Consider the following 12,785-nt stretch of genomic DNA (forward strand, 5'->3'; position numbering starts at 1 on the left):
GAGGACAGGGGTACCAACCTGGTCATCTGTGGGTTCATGTTTGTTATTTACTCATTAGGAAGTGTTGCTTTTTCCTCGTTATGATTAGGGTTTACTGTATGAGCTCATTTTCAAATAAATTGGTCAGCAAGTCCCTACCAGTGAGCATAACAATCTCACCTAGAGATTCCTCAAAAATTATATTCCTTGTTAAAGCAACAAGGTCCCTATTTGAATTAATATGCAAATCAGGTTTGCAGTTTGGAGTCCTGCCCTCGGTTATATGCCACAGTTCGCCTTGCTTAATTTTTTTCTGGAATATTTTTTTTTTTTTCTGGAATATTATCACACAGTGTTCATGATTGCAAAATTATATCTTGGTGGTTAGAAAAAACACTTTTGTCATAGGGCCCAATTTTCCATGGGTTAGACGAACATCCCCTGATACTTAATACTCTGGCAGCCTGTGGATTATATAAATATATATATTTCCCCTTCATCTCTATTCAGAATTAAATGTTACTGGAAAAGCAATCTGTTAGGACGTTCTTGAATTAGCAAAGTTTTTGAAGCGGAGTCACGTTTTTCATCTGTTAACTTTTCCAAAGCTTTCTTGAACTTCAGTAATTTAAATGATTTTAATTTCAGACCTCACGCGCATAGTCAATGTGAATTCGAAAATCCGAGTACTAATTGGTTTGGGAGGTTAGAACAGAAGAAAACATAGAGCTGTTTCAATCCTTAATGTTTTCTTGGGGACGCTCAGTCTCCCCTTATCTCAATGTATCAGATTGCGCATGCAGGACCCAGCCAAGAGACCTCGGATGCTGGGACGCATAGTGCTCGGCGTGTTCATCCTTCCCCACCCAGCCCAGAGAAGCAGGGCTGGTTCATGCCAGCCCCACGGTACATGCTCAGTTCCTCCTCCTGCTCAGCGAAAGGAGTAGCCCAGGGTAGGACTGTACCTTCCTCCTCATTCTGACATGCCTGCCCCTCTTTCCCACCCAGCTGTTTATACAAGAGATGCCACAATTCTACCAACTTTGCAGATGGAGGGCCCCAAATGGACAATTGCCCGCAGTTTTTTTCAGATATTTCTTCAAGTCCGATCATTCCTTCAATTGGCCATTTCTTGAGCCTCTGGGATATGCCAGCCCTGTGTTAGGCTCTGAGGATTTGTGGGTAGGGTGGTCCCCTTAGCGAGCTTGCTGCAGCCTCCCACAGTAGCTTTCAGATGTAGCTTTTTTTAATTACAAGATGTTACAGTGCTTCTCAGTATCGGGGATGGAGGAGCAAAGGAGATGGGGTCTCCTATATTCTTCCTCCGTCTCAGTTTCCTCCTCAAAAAGCTCAGGCCTGCTTAGGTTAAGTTTCCTTTTTAATTAAAAAAAAAACCAAAAAACATTATTACAGAGAAGTTGCAAAAGCATTATGAAAAATTCCTATGTTTGCTTTCCAGATTCCCCAAATGTTAACATTTTTTACATTTTATCATGCTTACTCGATCACTTTCTCTCTCTCCTCTCTATACACATGCAGGCACAGGTATATAAGTTTCTTTTTGAAAATTTGGGTGCAAATTGCAGACACAATGCCCCTTTAAATACTTCACTGTGTATTTACTAAAACCAAGGACATTTTTGACACATAACCAGATGTACATCGGGTCATATTTTGGTAAAATCTTGTTATTAACATTGATTCAGTATCACTATCTAGTTTACAGATTTTATTCACATCTTGCCAGTTGTCTCTTTTCTGAGCCAGGAGCGCATCAGTTGTCATGTTCCCCAAGCCCCCTCGGTATAAACACTGTCATACTTTCATCTTCTTTTTGTTTTATTTTTCCTTCCTTTCCCTTCTCTCCCCCTCTCTTTTCTTTCACGATCTAGAACTTTTGCAGAGTACTGACCGATTATTTTGGCGAATCTCTCAAGTTGGGCTTGTCTGATTGTTTGTGATTAGATTCAGGCTTGGCAAGAACCCTAGAAGTGCTGTGTCCTTCCCAGTGTATCAGATCAGGAGGTACATGGCATTGATGGGTTTCATTACCCTTGGTTTTAACTTTGGTCACTTGGTGAAGGTGGTATCTGCCAGTTTTTTTTATTTTAAAAATACAGTTTTCCTCCCATCTAATTAATAACTGTTTTGTGGGGAAAGACTTGGAGACTATGTAAATGTCTATTGGCTGACTATATTTTTTTCACTCCCAGCAGACCTCATGGGGAGTATAACGTGTCAGTGTGACATGGTTTCTAGGCAGATCTCCGTTTCTTTAATCTTGGGTGTGTGTGTGGTAGGTGTTTTGTGTGCCAGAGTTGGAGGCACTTTTATGATTAGGAGATGGACCATGTGAAATGGCTTGGTGGAAAACATTGGTGATGCGTGAAGTTATTTTTGTTCATCATCGTCTCCAGAATAGGAAAACACACATGGGTGAATTGCAAGGAATACATACACTCAACAGTTCCTAGCTTTTACTTGCTGGAGTAAATTGCATGGCTTCTTCTCCCTGCTCTCGTTTTTACTTAGAGGGTTCTAAAGAAGGATATGCAAAAGTAGCAATGTTGTAAGAATAACCCTCTTGGTGCTAAGAAAATGCTGTGGTCAGTTGGGGCACATGAGTGCAGAGAACAAGAATAGACTGGATTCCCATATGTTAACAGTATGTTATGATTAGCTTTCAAATGACAGGGATCCACAGACTTCTAAGATGGCATCGCTATACAATAATAACACAGTTTGGTGAAAAGTGCTGGTACAGTGTTATAGCAGTTGGAAGGGTGAGTCTTAAAATGTTCTTGACTCACCAACTTTTCTCCGAGAGACCTAGGTTAAATTTGAGAAACAGCAGTCTGGAGTTAACATTCCCAGAAGCCTCTCATTAATCTGCTTAGAAATCTTTGCCAGCCCTGTGGCATTTTGGTCAAAGAGGGAGTTACCTACAGGAGCTCTTGGGAATAAAAGTTCTTTACAGCTCTTTAGCTGCCCATGCAGATACAGGCGGGGGCAGAGGAGATACTTTTCTTTCATTCTTCTCCTCCTTCCCCTAACAGAAAGTCAGAATCCTACATTTCCCATTAGAGCAGGCTTTTAAAAACAAAAAATATAAACTGTTACTCAGTGAGCCCCCATGACCTCTCCAAGTATAGTTAATATACAAGCACAACCTCTGCCTTTGCCCATTAGATTTTATCTTGAAGATATTGGCCTTTCAACCTCTTATCTTTTATAATCCCTTTTCTGTCTTCAAATATAAAGATCAATTTTTATCCAAATCTAGGATAGTATTACCTTCTGCTTTGGTCTCAGGGATGAGCAACTTATCTATCCTGTCTTATTTTTTTCCTAAAGTCCATCTTATCCATGGTGTTGCATGGGTGTTGTATGGCTGTGTATCTCAAATACAGAAAAACTATTAACATCGTTTTATTTACTGTGCAGTCACAGGCTCCTTAGAGTAAGACTTCTCTCTTATTAAGTAGCTGGCATACCTTCCATCATATTCCTATGAGGATCATTTTCAGATCTGTTAAACATGCCCAATGACAGAAAGCTGAGTAATGGACAAGGCAAACATTTCTATAATTGAAGAGATTTAACATCTTGAGCTAAAATCCGCTTGCCTGTAACTTCTACCCATAGGATCTACTTTTACCTTCTAGATTTACACATAACAGCTCTTTATATATTTGGAGCCCCTCACTTAGTCATCTAGAACTGCAATTGTCCCTCTGTCAGTGTGGCCCAGAATTAAGTTCAAAGCTTTAGCTTATAGAGAAATTGCTCTATAAGCTAAAATGTAAATGTTTGTTACATTTATACAGAAGCCATTTCCTCTGAAGGGAATTTTAGAGCAGGGCATTCAAACTTTGTATAATGACAGCTAAAGGAGTGTAGGAAAAAGACAAGAAGGGAGAATGAAGTAATTAGAGATAGTTGGCAAGATCAGATGAAATCAAACCTGTGAAGGAAGAAAGGTAAGTTCAAATTCCTGGCTAAAAATCCCCGTTGGCACCCATTGTATCCAGGATTTGATTTTCAGATGATAGGAATTTTTCTTTTTGCCTCAAGGGTGAAGACCATGTGATGTCCCAGTCATCTCACTACCCTCTTCCCCTCTTAGTGTGTATATGCTTGTTCTCTGGGTCTGTGTCTCTATTTCTGTATTGCAGACAAGATCATCTATACCATTTTTCTAGCTTCCACATATATGCATTAATATATGATATTTGTTTTGCTCTTTCTGACTTATTTCACTCTGTATGACAGTTTCTAGGTCCATCCACATCTTTGCAAATGATCCAATTTTGTTCCTTCTTATGGCTGAGTAATATTCCATTGTGTGTGTGTGTGCATGTATATACACACACACTTGGGATTGATATATATATATGCATGTGTATATATATACACACACACATACATGCTTGGGATTGATATATATGTGTGTGTGTATGTGTATATATACACACTATGGATACCATGTATAAAATAGGTAGCTAATGAGAGCCTACTGTATAGCTCAGGGAGCTGTCCACAGTGCTCTCTGGTGACCTCAGTGGGAAGGAAATCCAGAAAAGAGAGGATGTACGTATACATCGCCTTCCCAGGTGGCACTAGTGGTAAAGAACCCACTTGCCAATGCAGGAGACATAAGAGATGCGGGTTTGATCGCTGGATTGGGAAGATCCCCTAGACGAGGGCATGGCAACCTCTTCCAGTATCCTTGCCTGGAGAATCCATGGATAGAGGAGCCTGGTGGTCTACAGTCCATGGGGTTGCAAAGAGTTGGATGCAGTTGAATGACTTAGCTCTTTTGCACACGTATACATATATAGCTGATGCGCTTTGCTATACAGCAGAAATGAATACATCATTGTAAAGCAATTATGCGTGTGTATGTGCTATATTCCAATAAACATGCATTTTAAAAAGGCCGTGTGATGGAGTAAACTGAGAGTACAGGAGTACTTTGTTGTACTTAGTGGTCATGTTCCTGAAAAGTTGTATACGTCTATTTATCAGGCAAACCCCATTTCCCATGGATTCATTTTATAATTTCAGAATCAGTTTATCTTCGCTGTAGATTGATATATCACTGATCTACGGAGACAACCAGCACACTAGTCTACTCTTTTTATTAACTCTGAAACAAACCATTTATAAGTTGTTTGCACACACCTGATCTGCCCAGGGGACCTTTGAAAGTAAAGAAACCTTATTCAGTTAGAAATAGATGCTCAGGAGTGTCTGCGCTCCATCTTGCCCGATTCCTAGGCGTGAACCGCAGCCTTGCCTCGTCACTGGCAAGATTCCTCATGACCTGGTGCAGCATCCACGCTCCTTCTGCCCTGAGAACAAGTGCTCCCTGTTCCGGCTGCTGCCCCTCTTCCTCTCCCTCACGTGCCCTCATTGCAGTCGGGGCTTCCCTGGACTGTTCTCTCTGGTAGGTTAGTTTTCTGCTCTCTGGTCTTAAATTGATGCTAGCTTCATGATTTCACTTCATTCTGTGAAGTGCAGTCTTATAATAGTGTTCCTGGGCTTGTGCTCAGCGACCGTGTGGGCAGATTCTGGGTATGTTCAGTGGGACGAGAGGGGCAGTCTCCTCTGGGGCAGGAACCTGAGGCTGTGTGTTCTCAGCATGTGTCGTAACCCTGATGACCGCACACTTGCCTCACAGGATCTCACCAGTGAATGAAAGTAGTTACCAGATATCTTGAGAATGCCTTGTGTTCTTCTGGAAGCAGTGTGGACTTGGGTCTGATGCTAAGCAGAGAGGATGTGGATGTGGTGCTCAACAGGCATGTTGGGGGGCTCTCTTGTTCTGGGTGACCTTCTTTAACCACCTTTCACCAGTTATGAAATGTGACTGCTGTAGCAAATTCCTGGCTTCAGCTTTTGATAGCATTTCTGTGCCTTTGCAAACCCCGCTAGACTGTGTAGACTCCTGGGAGAAGCATTTCAGCTGTAAGTTTGCAACCTGTGATGCAAGTATAATGGCAGGATGGCTGGGGAGTGTAGGAGAGACAGAAGGAGTATGTGGGTACAGATGTCACTAAGTCCTCCACTTTCCCTCCTTTCTGTCTTGTTTTCACATCTCCTAGATGTCTGCATGATCAGAAACCAGAGGGTCAGATTGTACACCACTAGGTTCTCTGATGGGAAAGTCTGGGTCATGACCCAAATCCCTTATAGACAGGAGTGAATTCAAAAAGTAGTTTTTTTAAGCTATTTTGGAAAAGTTGCCAAATCTTTATTAGAGAGCACTTGGCAGCATGTCATTCTGAAAATTATAAACTCACATGCCCGCAGTGGGTTGGAGATAAGAAAAAAGTATGATGGGCCAGACGGAAAGTCACTGAGTGTAGGACAGAGGGGAGATCCCCTGCCACGTGTGTGGGAGTAGCCACTGCCCAGCAGCATGATGTTGGCGACCTGGCCCGGGCTTGCCACTTCAGAACTGGCAAGTCTGGACTTTCATAGGACATTTCTCAATTTGAAATGTTGGCCAATAATTCCAAAGTTTAAACATATGCATGGGGCCAACAAAAATGCATCCGAAGGGCACCCCAGGTTGTGATCCCTGAGATGGACAAGCAGGGAAGGCAAGTGTCAGCACCTTCATAACTTGGCCTCGGTCTGACCCTGACCTGAACACTGATTTCAGGGTATCAGTCATGCTCCCCTGGGTGGATCAAGCATGATTTTTCTCTATGTCTTAGCCTCCAAAGCAAAATATCACGATTTTTAAGTATAAATAATAGGTTCAGGGCTCTTGAGTTTTGAGGAAGAGGCTGCTGCAGGTGAGGACACGGTTGTGGTGGTGTGGGGAATGTTCATTCTAGCTCTTCTTATATTTTTGACCAGTTTTCCACTGACAACAGTCTCAACAGGAAATGAAGCCTGGAGGAAACAGGCTAAGTTGAAGAAAAGAACAGGCAACAAATAAAGTAATGACCATGTGAAAATAGGAAGAGGAATTAGATAGGACAGGGGTAGGGTCGATTATGGATTTTTGCCACTTCAGTCACTTGAAGGAAAGGTCAGATGTAAAATCTTTTTTATTTTCTTAGTGTATGTAATATTTCTAAGGTATCAGCTTCTACAACAGGGGGTGATGAAATGAAATGAAATGAAAATAGCATTCTGAATTTCTAGATAGGTCTGGTCTTAGTTCAGGTTGCTTAGGACAAGCTATCATAGACTAGGTAGCTTGTAAACAACAGACATTTATTTCTTCTTGTCCTAGAGGCTGGGAAGTTCAAGGTGATGAACTTGATCAAGTTCAAGATCAAGGTGCTGGCAGATTTCGTGTCTGATGAGAGCCCACTTCCTGGTTCATAGACAGTCATCCTCTTACTGTGATATCACCTGGCAGAGGAGGCAAGGGAGCATTCTGGGATCTCTTTTATAACAGCTCTAATCCCATTTATAGGAGCTCCACCCTAATGACCTAATTACCTTCCAAAGGCCAGACCTCTAGATGCCATCACGTTGAGTATTAGGTTTCAACATATGAATTTTGCAGAAACACAAACGTTTGGTCTGTAACATGTCTTAAGAAGGGAACTTTAGAGCCACAGATTCTGTTGAACTCTTGGGCAAGTTAGGATATAATAAGTAAGCAATAAGTGAAAACAGCAAAAAAACAACAAAAGCTAGCAACAACAAAACTCAAAGCTGTTTTATTTGTCTGACTTTGAAGAGAAACATATTGATTTATGTATTTATTTTAATGAATGCGAGAGTAAATAAGACATCCAATTAAAACATCACCATTGAAAAGGCATGATTTGTTAAAAATTGCTTGCGAATTTTGTTTCTGTGCTCAATTCTACCAAATGTCAACCAATTCTTATGACATAAAAAAGAGGCAATATGGCACAGCAGAAAGAACCTTTGGATCCTTATTCTTGCTCTGATCTCTGGGGAGTGAGCACTTAATTTCCTCTGACCATTGATTCTCCCCTCATTTGAAGACTCATCATTGTTCATGCATGTACACAGGGAAATATTGATGTATAGTACAGTATAATGATTTGTACATATAAGAAAAGATCAAAAGCATAGGTTAAATTCTTATAGTAAAATAGTAAGTTCTCCGTTAAAATGGTGTTATAAATCTATACATCCTGGTAAGGAAAAATCTTGAAAATGATATGTAAAGTGAAAAAAAAGAATGGTAAAGGACGGCCTATCCTCTTTATGTTTTATGTTTAAAAACAAAAAGACCTGTGTATATGTGTGTATAGTTATATGCAACGTAGGTTTGGAACGAAACACAAACACATAAAAATAACTCTTAATAATTACCTTTCCACACTGTATGACTTTTAAAAACTGTTTCTACTGACCCTGTCTCTGTTGATGTCAGCAATGCTCTGATATTTCATATCTGCTGAGTTCATCTCTTTTCTCATCTGCCTGTACCTTTCACTTGATGTGGTGATTGATCTTTTGCTCCTTCTTGAAAAACAACTCTTTCTGTTTCTTGAGATCACGTCTCCCAGGTTTTTCCTTGCCTGTCCTGCACCTTCAGGCTTTGTGGATGGTTCTCCACCACCTCACCTATAAATTTTCGAGAGCTCAGGGCTCAGCTCTATGCTGGTGTCCTTGCTTCTGATTTATATCTCCTTCTCTCACCTCCCTGACATCTCCAATTAGATATCTAGTAAGCATCAAAACCATTATATGACATATACAATACTTTTAATTTCCATCCATCACCACGGCACTTTTCCTTTCAAGTAAATGGCACCGTAATTTATCTAGATATCCTAGCCACAAACAGAGCAATCTATTCTTGATTCTCTCCCTTTCCCTTGTTTCCCCTCATGGAACCAGTAAGAGATCCTGCTGGCTCCACCACTAAAATTTATCTTGAAGCTGTGAATCTGTGGGCTTTCCTCTCTTGCACTGCCACCAGCCTGGTTAACCCACCCTTGTCTTTGACTTGGACCACAGCAATTGGTTCCACCTCCACTCTTGTTCTTCTGCAGTCATTCTCCACAAAGAGTAAACTTCTTAAACTGTACAGAGATTGAGTCTTATAAAGACTTTCCACGGACTTTGAGGTAAAATCCTTTTTCTTAATGATCTTTCAGCGCCATCATGATCTGGCCTCTTCTTACCTCCATGAGCTAGACTTTGAAATGCCTCTTCCTTGTTTATCACCTGCAGTCATATTGGCCTCTTTCTATAAACACCAAACTCCTTCCCTTTGGCTGGAATCAATTTCCTTTGGTCTTTGCATAAAGGTTTCTTCTCACCATTCACATATCAAAGCAAATGTCACATACTTTGAAGGACCTTCAGGAGTCATCCTTGCTAATGTACACCCTTAATCTCATCTGCTCAGCTCCTGTCTAGCTTTACATATTAATTTCCTCTTTGATACCTATCTGAATTTGAAACCATATTGTTTCTTTATTTGATTATTGTGAGTTTTCCCTTCCAGGATAAGGCTCGGTAAGGGTAGAAGCCCCATCTAATTAACTGTGGTATACCCTTGACCTGGAGTAATATCTGGCACATAAGAATCATCAATAGGAGAATAAATGAATGAATAAATGATATTTACAAATTAACTTTTACAGGTAAATAAATGATGGAGGAAATAATAAACGTAGGGGCAGTAACTTTCTCTCAATTTGCTTAGAACTCATCATTTTATGGTGACATACACAATACTATCTCATTTTTGGGCAGCCAGTTGGAGAGACTGTTTCATAAAATGAAAGAAGTATTGAATAGAGTTGGGATATTTGGATTCTGGTCTTAGCAATTCTCCTAGCTCAACTTGCTATTAGCAGGTCACTCCTCACTGGGCTTATTTCACTTGTAAAATCATGGAGAAGGTGATCTATTTTCTGACTTTCGTTCCGAGCCATTAATTACCATCTTGAACCAATGTCACTTGTGATTTTGCTGTTGGTCCACATTGCCCATCAAACGTTCCCTTTTCATATTCCTTGTTATAATGTCTTTCCAAACTTCCTCCTTCTCTTTCTCCCAATACTTAGAATATTTCTTAGCACATTCAGCTCTCCCCCTGGACCCTGTTCTACCCAAAAGAGTGAATTTTGCAATTAGACTTGAGAATAATCTGGTTAGTCTTGAGACAGATACAGACCTTACCTATTCAGCAATGCATATGATAAATGAGGAACAAGTAACATTACTTCTGTGTTTTCACATTACATGTCTCTCACTGGTACAAAAGTATAATAAAAAGAATGGTAGTTATTATTACTGATGCTCATAAATTCCAAAAGGCAGTTATGTATAGCAAGACATAGTTAACACAAGGTTTTCTAAGGAATTTAATATTTTATGTGGTTTTTGGAGAGATAATACCTTCTGAACAGACAACAACAAGGGAACAAATTTTTAAAAGCTTGCCATGGGAATTAGAAATATATTGGGAGGGTAGTGAGAATGGTAGGTAGGAAGTGGAAATAGACGCTGCCAAAAATAAAATCAGATTGAATCAAGGGTGGGCACAATTCATGGAAACTGTTGGTGTAGTGTAGATTCTTCTTTAATCTATTGACAAATCTAAACAAGTGTTTTCAGGTTTGAGTTTTCAAGCTTAGGCAGTGATCCCGCACCCCAGAAATAAAAAGGGCAAAAGGCGAGCAGAGTGAGCAGATGAAGGGCAGGACTATGTCTTAGTGCCAATTTACTTGGCCCCAGCTCAAGGTCAGCCTTTGCTCTAGACAGAATGTTCCAGGAATGTCCCTCAAGATACGGACAAGCTTTGCAGACTTACTCTTTGGACCAGCAGGAAGCCCCTTTTCAGATCCATCTATTCACAGAGAGAATATGAGAAAGATGGAGACTCCATGGAGACTTGGGGGGAAAAATGGGGTCATTTCTCAATACAGGGAAAACTGAATTCTCCCAGAAATGAGATAGCATGCAAGGACTGTCTGGAGTTCAGCCGTTCTTTCATTTACTTTCTTTAGGTATAATTTTGAGAGCTTATCTTGTGCAAAATACTGGGCTAGACACCAGAGCTTTTTCCCTGTGGAGCTTACCCATGGAGCTTACCACCTAGTAAACCTAAAGTCCAGGCCGGAAGTCAGAAAACCCAGTTCTCATCATTAGTTCCTATCCTCAAATACAATTCTGACAACACTGGAAAACAGAGACTTTTGAAAGCATCAATTAATACTTTTTGGGTTTGGGTTTGGGTTTTTCTGGCCACACTATGTGGCATGTCAGGTCCTAGTTCCATGCGAGATCCTTGTCACCTGACCAGGTCTCAAACCTGTGCCCCCCTACGTTGGAAGCACAATGTCTTCACCACTGGACCACCAGGGAAGTTCCCCTTAATAAAGTTTTAAAAGCTTTTCACAAACACTTTCAAGTTTTTATTTATATTTAGGCTTCCAAATAACAGAATATATTAATACCAGCATGTCCCAAATATTGTATGGGCCATACTTCTATTAAAATGATATGTTTTCACCTGAAATGGAGAGTTAACTGAGTGTTCTCTATTATCATTTTGTGTGTCTGACAATTCTAGTTTATAGGGAAATCGTTTTGAGATTACAGTTATGAAAAAGCATACTGATACTGAGACATTAGTACATGTAACTACCGTAAGGCATAGCTAAGGATAAAAATGGATCAAAACCACCTTCTACCATGACCACAGTAAATCAGGAGATTTCCCATGTTTCCTATGTCGTGAAGTGTTCATTATCATTATAGAAGAACCTGCTTAGAGTAACCATTATTTATTTACCATATATGTATGTAGATTGATTCCCTAGCTTATAGTAATGCCATTAAAGTTCCCCTGTCCCCACCCATGATAATTGCTTTCTTGTTGTTTGGTAGAAAATCTCTTTCAGCCCCTAGTAAAACATTTTGCAAACTGTTCTTCTTGATTCCAAGAGACAAAACCAATTTTCTCTGTGGCTGAGTTCTATATACCTGACCTGTGTGTGTGTGTGGTCACTCCAGCTAACCTGAAAGCTGCCACAACAAGGGCATTTGAAATGAAAGCATCTATTTATCAGCCTTCTGATCAGCTGTGCAGATTTGTAGATTTTATAGATTTTAAAGCAGTGTCATTGTAACAGTGCCCCTTCACAAGAGAAAGTTCCAACTCCTTAGACATGAGTTCTAACCAGTAGTTGTTATTAACTGATAGGAACAGGTTGGAAGTCCAGCCTGGAGCAGAACCTGAGACTGCTAAATTACCCCTGAGAGCGCAAAGGCTCCCGTGTGGCTCTGAAGGAAGATAACGAGATGAATCACTAGTACAGAGAGCTGGACTTTTCCAATTCCTTGACTCTCCAGCTCCACCTTTGGGGGGCATTGCGGTTATCTCATTGGGAATAAAATTTAGAGTGTTTCTCCCTGTTGCATCAGTTCTAGCATCCTGCATGTGAGTTAATAACAGTGGTAGGGAATTAGGAAGCCATTCTTTAAGAGGCAGTGTGTAAGTAGAGCCCATGTTTAGCCTTGTGTGTCTAATTCAAATTTATAGTTGAGCAAACTGTGAAGTGACAAGCACAGCTCTCTGCATTTGTGGCATAATTCACAAGTTTTGAATCTGATATGTTACATGACTAGGAAAGATAGTCATGGGAAAAATGGTACCTAACAGCTTTTTAAGAGCTAATGGGATAGGTTTTTATTAAACCCTTTAAAATCTTCACTGTGTTATGTATATATTTTAATTATTTATACTTGGTTTTTCCCATTTCATTGCGATTTTCAAACATACAGCAAAATTTAAAAATTTAAAGTGATCACCATTATACTTGCTGTCTAGAGTCCACCGT

General features: G+C 40.3%; 1 protein-coding gene across 3 annotated transcripts in view; it reads left to right on the plus strand.

Moving 5' to 3' along the window:
* Positions 1 to 12,785, plus strand: part of PCSK5 (proprotein convertase subtilisin/kexin type 5) — a 495,662-nt gene that overhangs the window by 45,167 nt on the left and 437,710 nt on the right. The gene's annotated exons all lie outside the window — the stretch shown is intronic.

The sequence above is a fragment of the Cervus elaphus genome, chromosome 29 (genome assembly GCF_910594005.1).
Source record: "Cervus elaphus chromosome 29, mCerEla1.1, whole genome shotgun sequence".
In the NCBI taxonomy this organism is placed as follows: domain Eukaryota; kingdom Metazoa; phylum Chordata; class Mammalia; order Artiodactyla; family Cervidae; genus Cervus; species Cervus elaphus.